We start from the raw sequence: 8,581 nt of genomic DNA, 5'->3' as shown, positions 1-8,581 counted from the left end.
CCTACGACTGGGATGGGAACGAGTGGAGCACATGGATTAATTGATTCAGTTTACCCGTAATCTGGCAGGTTCGGCAGGTGCGGCAAAATTGTGTGACATCAGTTTTTAATCTAGGCCAAAGAAGTGTCTCAAAATCCATTGATATTTTTGTTTAATCCCTAGATGTCCTGACAAATCATGATCATGAGCTAAAGATAAAACTTGCTGTCGGTAACATGTTTTTGTTTCAACATAAGACAATCAGCAATTAAATGGCCAGGCTTGTGGCAATAAAAACATTCTCTGGACTGATTACACCAAACACCATACACCTGCACTGCACTGATTGCACACACACCTGCACTTCATTTACACACACATAAAAGCCACTTCCACACACCACTTCTCTGCGAAGTCTTGATCTGCCCCGAGTTTGATTTCTGTGTTTGACCTGTGGATTGTTTATCGTTGCTGACCCTTCTCTGCCTGCCCTGACCCTGGACTGTTTACTTGACTCTGATTCTCTCTGCCTGCCTCGACCCTTTGCCTGTCTACCTGGTTTGTCTCAGCCTTGCCTTCTCTGTTCTGTTTGCCACTGTTTGACCCTGCCTGTTTTGACCATTCTAATAAATGCTGCAAATGGATCCCCTTGCGTCTGCGCCTTCATTACACCCGGGCACACAGTTCTTAAATTCTTCCAAAATAATTAATTCTCGCAGGGTTTTTAAATCGGCTACCTTACTCGACGTGCACCACTTGTCAAATAAAATGCACTTCTCCCTTCTCCCAAATGCAACGAATGTTTGGCTGAAATTTTTTTTGTGACCCCTAAACCACTGTCTATAGGCTTCTGGTACCAACTCATACGCACGCAAGATTGCAGCTTTCACAACATCATAATTCAAACTATCCTCTAAGGTTAAAGTAGTGCAAACCTCCTGAGCCTTACCAGTTAACTTATATTATAAAAGCAGAGGCCACACTTCTCTAGCCCAATGGAGTGCAGATGCAATACGCTCAAGCACGTTACAAATATGAATCGACTTCTGCTTTTCAAAACTGCGGCACAAGAGAGATATGCTCACTCACCTCGCCCCCGTCGGAGCATCAGCAGTCTTCGAGGGTTGCACAACTGGAACAGGTGTACTTTTGGCTGCGTTCAACTCAAGTTCTCCGCCTCAATTTTAAGTCTGCGAACTTCGAGTCGAAGTTTCATTTCAGCCCGGCGGTTTTCTGCCCGTTCGCAAGCGGACTTTAAGCCGTGCTTCACCTCCAGACTCAACCGAGGCCGGAGAAAAAGGCTCAAAGGGCGGCAGAACGGCCTTGGCTTCAGAATACTCCACCTCTGCAATCCCACCCTGGTCCTCCTCACCAAACAGAAAACGGCCACCTTCAGAACGAAGGGAGCCTTTACCGATTACTGCAGACAGCACCAGAACACCCAATTCCACCAACATTTCCACCAACCTTTGTGATACAGTAAACCTGATCTCTCTTTTAAGCCTCTGCTTTGAAACCACAATTTGATAATGAGCAGCGATACGCAACAAATAATCTTTTCTACATATATCAAGCTGCTCAGCCATGGGTACATTAACAAAAGCTCCTAAATCAAAATCAGCCACACTTACACCGGTCACAAGCACTAACCATACGATCAACCAGCCCATCCAAAGTCACTGCCTTGCGCAACACTAGAACACGCGTTACGATTTTTAAAGGTCTAGGAGATGGAACGCAACATTCAGATATCACACTACTGCTGGTAGATTGGGTGAAGCAGAAAGAACCATGAATAGAATACAGCAAGTGTGATAATTTATTACAAGTGAGCTATGTACAACGTAAATGAAAAGACACACAGAAAAAGAAAAAGAACATACAAATTATTATAGGGAAAAGTAACTTAAATGGTGCCAAATTAAATTACCAAATATAACAAAATAATTCCCAAAAACTATTCCCCACAACCTCTAACCTAATAAAAGTAAATGTGGAAATAAACTGAAATCTTCAGTGTATTCGACACCCTAAAATCCTTCTCTAACTAAGAAAACAAAAATACAAAGGGTGGCGCACATTTCTTAGCTAGTGTGTCTAACACCTGACATTTGCAACACAACTTCTCGTCCAAGCCCTGGTTATTTCTAGGCTTGATTACTGCAATGCTCTTCTACCTGGACGTCCATCATGTGTTACTCAACCTCTACAAATGATCCAGAATGTTGCAGCCCGCCTTGTCTTCAATGAGCCCAAAAGGGCTCACGTCACTCCTCTGTTCATCTCACTGCATTGGCTACCACTCGCTGCTCGCATCAAATTCAAAGCTTTGACGCTTGCTTACAGATCGACCACAGACTCAGCTCCGTCCTACTTTCACTCCCTACTACAAATCTACGTCCCTACCAGAAGCCTACGATCGGCCAAGGAGCGACGGCTCGTGGTGCCATCACAGCGAGGCACTAAATCACTCTCCAGAACATTCTCATTCACGGTTCCATGCTGGTGGAATGATCTCCCCAACCTCGTCCGTAATGCAGAATCCCTGACAGCATTCAAAAGACAACTGAAAACTCATCTCTTCCGTGAGTACTTAACATAAAAAATAAAATAAAATAAAAAATAAAAAAATTCTTCGCTTTTAAATCTTTCCTTCCCTTTTAAATCTTCCCTTGTCTGGGTTTTGCTATTCTGAGCAATGCCTGAACTTTGTATTTTGAGCACTTCTTGCGTCGTTCTTCCCTCTTCACGATGACTCGCTTGCTTTAGTCCTCAGATGTAAGTCGCTTTGGATAAAAGCGTATGCTAAATGACTAAATGTAAATGTACTATGGGCAACATGTATATTGCATGATCTACTGACCTGTTCTCTTTTCTCACATAGGCCTAAAGAACATTAAACCCAGAACATCAGCGAAAAGCACAAATAAAACTAAAGAAATTAATGTTAGACTACACATACACAACTGGGATTCGATTAAACTGATACAAAGTACGCAACTCAGGACACTGAACACAAACACACTGCTGCCAAACGAGACATGCTGAAAGTCTTTTAAAGCAGCAGGGGGACAGCAGATTGGACGCAGAAGAGCTGCCCTGATGATGACGAACAGCTGACACGGCCTATCACAGGAACCTGAGAGTTAATAGGAGGCCTACAAGAGAGGGAGGGAAAAACAAAAAAGCACAACAAACACGTATAGAACGTAACAATGGTTGTGTGGAGAGACGGTCAAAGCGGGTACGGGGTGTGAGATCGAGCTATTTAAATCTACGATAAAATACATTCATATCGTCGGCTAGTCATTGATTCTCCACAGTGTTGGGAGATGGTGTCTTGTAGCTGGTGATGGCTTTCAGGCCCCTCCACACTGATGCAGGGTGGTTAGCTGAAAACTGTTTTTTTTTTTCAGCTTTTCAGATTAGCTCCTCTTAGCTACTCTGATCTCCTTTGTCGGAGTGTTTTTTGCCTGTTTGTACAAGGCTTTGTCCCCACTCCTGTAGGCATCCTCTTTGGCCTGGCGAAGCTGTTTGAGTTTTGCAGTAAACCGTCTCAGGTTATGTATGTAACCCTGGTTCCCTGATAGGGAACGAGACGCTGAGTGATTAGGTCGTGAAGCACGTGTAAAATCAGTCCAATGGAAGCCCGCTACGACATAGGTGACGTCATAGACCAGGAAACTATAACAACCCTGAAATCAGACCGCGATAGCTTCTGAAAAACCTGAAGCAAGTCGATCAGGGCATGCAGGACGTATGGCAGGCAAACGCAGCTTCTCGTTCCCTATCAGGGAACCAGGGTTACAAACGTAACCTGAGACGTTCCCTTTCAAGGGAACTCGAGCTGCGTTTGAGACGCGGTGGGAACCCCATACTCACTATGCCATAGTGACAAATGCCCGTTCTGTGTGAAGTCCTGCGCACACTAAGAAGCAAGCAACCTCGCCCCAGGAGTGGAGAGGTCAAGGTCATAAAACCTGACAAATGTATGCGGAGAGGACCATCCTGCCGCATTACACACGTCAAGAAGGGAAACTCCCGAAAATAAGGCCATATAGGCCGCCATACTCCGAGTAGAATGGGCCCGCACAGCCATAGGTGAAGGTTGTCCGGCCGCTTCATAAGCCAATGAAATAGCCTCGACTATCCATTTACTCATAACCTGCTTAGATGCAGGGCATCCTCTCTTGAGTGACCCACAACAAACAAATAGTTGCTCAGATTTATGCCACAGGGCAGCTCTGTGAACGTAGGCATCTAAAGCCCGGACTGGACATAACAGGTTAAGCTGTTCCTGGTCAGGGGTATTAAAGGGTGGAGAATAAAACGCCTGCAGCACTATTGGGCCCCCAACATTCAGTGGGACCTTAGGAATATAACCCGGCCTGGGGTAGAGAAATGCCTTCACCATACCAGGTGCAAATTCCAGACATGAAGGAGCAACCATCAGAGTATGTAAATCACCAATTCTCTTGATAGATGAGATAGCAAGGAGAAATAAAGTCTTTAGAGGGAAGAATTTTTCTGAAACCTCCTCGATGGGCTCGAAGGGAGCTAAAGCCAGACCCTCGAGTACAATGGCCAAGTCCCAAGCCGGTGCTCTAGAGTGCAGTGCAGGTCTCAACCTCAATGTACCACGCAGAAAGCGAGTAATTAAAGGGTTTATCCAGATAGAAGTACCCCCCAGAGGGGTGTGGTAGGCAGATATAGGCGCCACGTAAACCTTTAGGGTGGAAGGAGATAACCTGGCCGAGAAACGGTCTTGCAGAAAATCAAGAACTGAACCAACCAGGCAGTTAACAGGATCTAACTGACGTTCAACACAACACGTGGTGAAAAGTTTCCATTTTAGCGCATACAGCCTTCTTGTGGAAGGAGCTCTGGATTGAAGAATGGTTTCTACAACATCGGTCGAAAGACCGGTTTCCCTGAGTTTCCCACAGTTTTTACAACTCTGGCCGAGGGTGAAATATCGTGCCCCCGGCCTGGGACAGGAGGTCCACCCTGAGTGGGATCTCCAAGGGGGAGCCGTCCAGCAGAGACAACAAGTCCGAGAACCAAACTCGGGTCGGCCAATAAGGGGCTACTAGTAGCAGACGAGCCCCTTCTCGGCGAACCCTCTCCAGAACCCCCGGAAGCATAGATATCGGGGGAAAGGCGTACAGGTGCAGCCTCGGCCACACCTGCACCATTGCATCCAGACCGAGAGGAGCTGGGTGCGTTAGAGAGAAACACATGGGACAATGGGTTGAATCTGATGATGCGAAAAGGTCTACCTGAGCACGACCGAACCCTTCCCACAGGAGCTCCACCACTTCGGGGTGAAGTCTCCACTCCCCGGGCCTCAGCCCCTGTCTCGACAGAATATCTGCTCCCACATTCTGACGCCCCGGAATATATACCGCCTTGAGCGACAATAACTTCCCCTGGGCCCATAGGAGGATCTGATGGGCCAATTTGCAAAGATGACGCGACCTCAGACCCCCTGATGGTTGATATAGGAGACCACCGAAGTGTTGTCTGTGCGGACCAACAAGAGCTGCATCCACGCATTTTGTAAAAGTGCGGGGAGATAAACCTAGGCCAAATGGAAGAACCCTATATTGGTATGCTTCGCCCCCAAAAGCGAACCTCTGGAACCTCCTGTGATGAGGATGGATAGATACATGGAAGTACGCGTCCTTCAAGTCTATTGTGACAAACCAGTCCTCGGACTGAATCTGTGATACAATCTGTTTGAGTGTAAGCATTCTGAACTTGAGTTTCTGAACTCTGCTGTTTAACTGGCGCAGATTTAGAATAGGAAGCAATCCTCCTTCCTTCTTTGGAACAATGAAGTAACAGCTGTAAAACCCTGACTCTCTGCTGGGAGGAGAAACCCTTTCTATAGCTCCTTTTCGAAGAAGTGTCAGTACTTCTTGCTCCATAACCAGAGCCTGCTGTGAGTCCACCACCGTGAGGAGGACCTCTTGGACGAGACCTGAACTGAATTCTGTAACCCTTTTCTATTATGTGCAGGACCCATAGAGAAATATTTGGCAGAAGTTTCCACGCTGCCAGAAAATCCGATAAGGGAACCAGTCTCTCGAGACTGGCCTCTGGATTTGATTGAACAAGCATTTCGGCGCCCTGAAGCGGCGAACCGGCAGGAAACAACCGAACTGACCGTTCTACAACCCTCCTCAGAGATGACGTCAGGCTAGGTAACTACTATAACAAAGTAAAATCTCCAGAGAAGTCATTCAACTCATTTGATATTTAGAAGGAAACATATTGATTAATACCTTGATTATAATCACTCATTATTACATATACATTGAAGCAGCAGTGGATTCCAATCCACCCTTCAGAAGAATATTTCGATAACTTCTGATAAACCCATATGTTTCACAAATTGTTCAAAAGTGGAAAAGCTTCTCTTCCTGAAGAACTGAGATGATTTTAGCTTTCACAGCATCTCCTTGATTGTGTATAATATCACAGATCTTTCTCATGCTCTCCTGACTGTTTAAACTCTGTGTGATTTCTGAATATTGTTCCTCATCAATTAGTTTCTGCTGACACAGTTTATCTGCAATGATCCCAACATTTTTAACCCCCTGAATGAGATCTTGCCAATGCTTATCAAAATATCTTGCTTTATCTGCCTCACTATTCAGATGCGGCTCGTTTATCTTAGGATGAATCAGATCGAGTTCATTTTTCTTAATCGTTGTAGTCCAAACAGTCTTCTGATCCTCTTCTCTGATAAGAGTCACTTGAAGATCATTCTCCAGACGACTGTTGACCTTGAAGAAGTTTGGGAGAGTTTCTCTTCTGAGTGTGATCCCTTCTTTGGGATGGATAGAGGCACCAGGAATGGCAAGAATGTGTGGCGTGTTTCGGCGCCACAAGCATTTCGGCGCCCTGAAGCGGCGAACCGGCAGGAAACAACCGAACTGACCGTTCTACAACCCTCCTCAGAGGGTTGCTTTATAGTTTCCTGGTCTATGACGTCACCTATGTCGTAGCGGGCCTCCATTGGACTGATTTTACACATGCTTCACGACGTAATCACGCAGAGCGTTCCCACCGCGTCCCACAAGTCCTCACAGAAGCTGATGTAGGATGTTACGGTTTCAGTGAGCTCATCAAGATCAGTGGCTGCAGCCTCAAAAATACTCCAATCAGTGCAGTCGAAACAGGCTTGTAAAACCCGCTCTGTTTCGCTGGTCCATCTCTTTACAGTTCTTACTACAGGCTAAGCAGATTTTAAGTTTCTGCTTGCAGGCTGGGAGAAGATGAACCAAACAGTGATCAGAGTCCCAAAGCTGCTTTGGGGACAAGTATGCATCCTTTAAAGCAGTGAAGAGATGGCCCAGTATGTTACTGTCCCAGGTGGGGCAGGTGATGTGCTGTCTGAATTTAGGCAGTTTGCGGGTGAGATTAGCTTTGTTAAAATCACAGAGAATGACAGTGAAAGAGTCCGGGTTATGTTGCTCTGTGTGTGTGATCTGATCAGCCAGCTGTTGCAAAGCCGCGCTCACGCACGTGTCAGGAGGGATGTACACACTCACCAGAATAAACAAGGAAAACTCCTGTGGCGAGTTAAAACTCAAGTTAATGAAGAGACCTTCCAAATTAGGGCAGCTAGTCTTCTTTAACACCAGCTCTATGTGAGGAATCTCACATTCTGCTTCTAAAGCTCAGCTGCTTTCATGGAAGAGTATCACTCACCGGACACTTATTTTCTGCTCTTTGTTGAAATGATTTAGACACTCCAGCTGAATAATGTTTAATCGGACAGATTTTGTGGAGCTTCGTTCAGGTGTCCTGATGTCGGAAGAAGGCAGAGACTGTTGTAGAGGACATGAAGCTCAGAGTACATATTTTTCACCGCCAAATATCTGTATTTCAGCATTATTATACAGCTAATTATATTTCAGCTGTCTTCTATCAGGACACATAAAGGAAAGGATCATAAGGACACAGAAATAGAGCTAGTGACACAGATGGGGCTCAACTTACCCAACATTAGGGGTAACGTTTTTTTTGTACATTAGCCAATGAAAGTCTAACTTTACAGCACATTATTCAGAATGTCTACCATTCAAAATATTACCATGCACTGAAATATCCAAAATATCTCAATGTTTAATTATGGCACAAAATAAATTTAGGAAAAAGAACAGCTTTTATTAGATAAAGAAAATATTAATGTTCCTCACTGCAGTTCACCAATCTTTGTGCATTTGCTGAGGAATATAATCCCATGAAAAAAAGAGCTGGATCCTATTTGCCAAAACTATCCTTTTTAGTAAAATTATACATTTCTACATACAGTTTACAGCTAATCTATAAAAAAATTAAAATTCAGCAATTAACCAACAAGTATGAAATACAGTTAGACAAATATAAATGCTGGTGTATATATATATATATATATATATATATATATATATATATACACATACATACATACACACACACACACGCATTAGCCAGAACCAGATATAATGAATGAAGACCAATACAAAGAAATGGTCCCTTAAACTATTGGCTTCAATGACCCCTATATGTTTTAACACATTGAAGACCTTTCTCAAACACAAAACAAGTC

This window comes from Siphateles boraxobius, unplaced genomic scaffold, assembly GCF_051911475.1.
Source record: "Siphateles boraxobius isolate OS27281-9 unplaced genomic scaffold, OSU_SipBor_1 8, whole genome shotgun sequence".
In the NCBI taxonomy this organism is placed as follows: domain Eukaryota; kingdom Metazoa; phylum Chordata; class Actinopteri; order Cypriniformes; family Leuciscidae; genus Siphateles; species Siphateles boraxobius.
Note: the sequence above shows the minus strand (reverse complement) of the source record.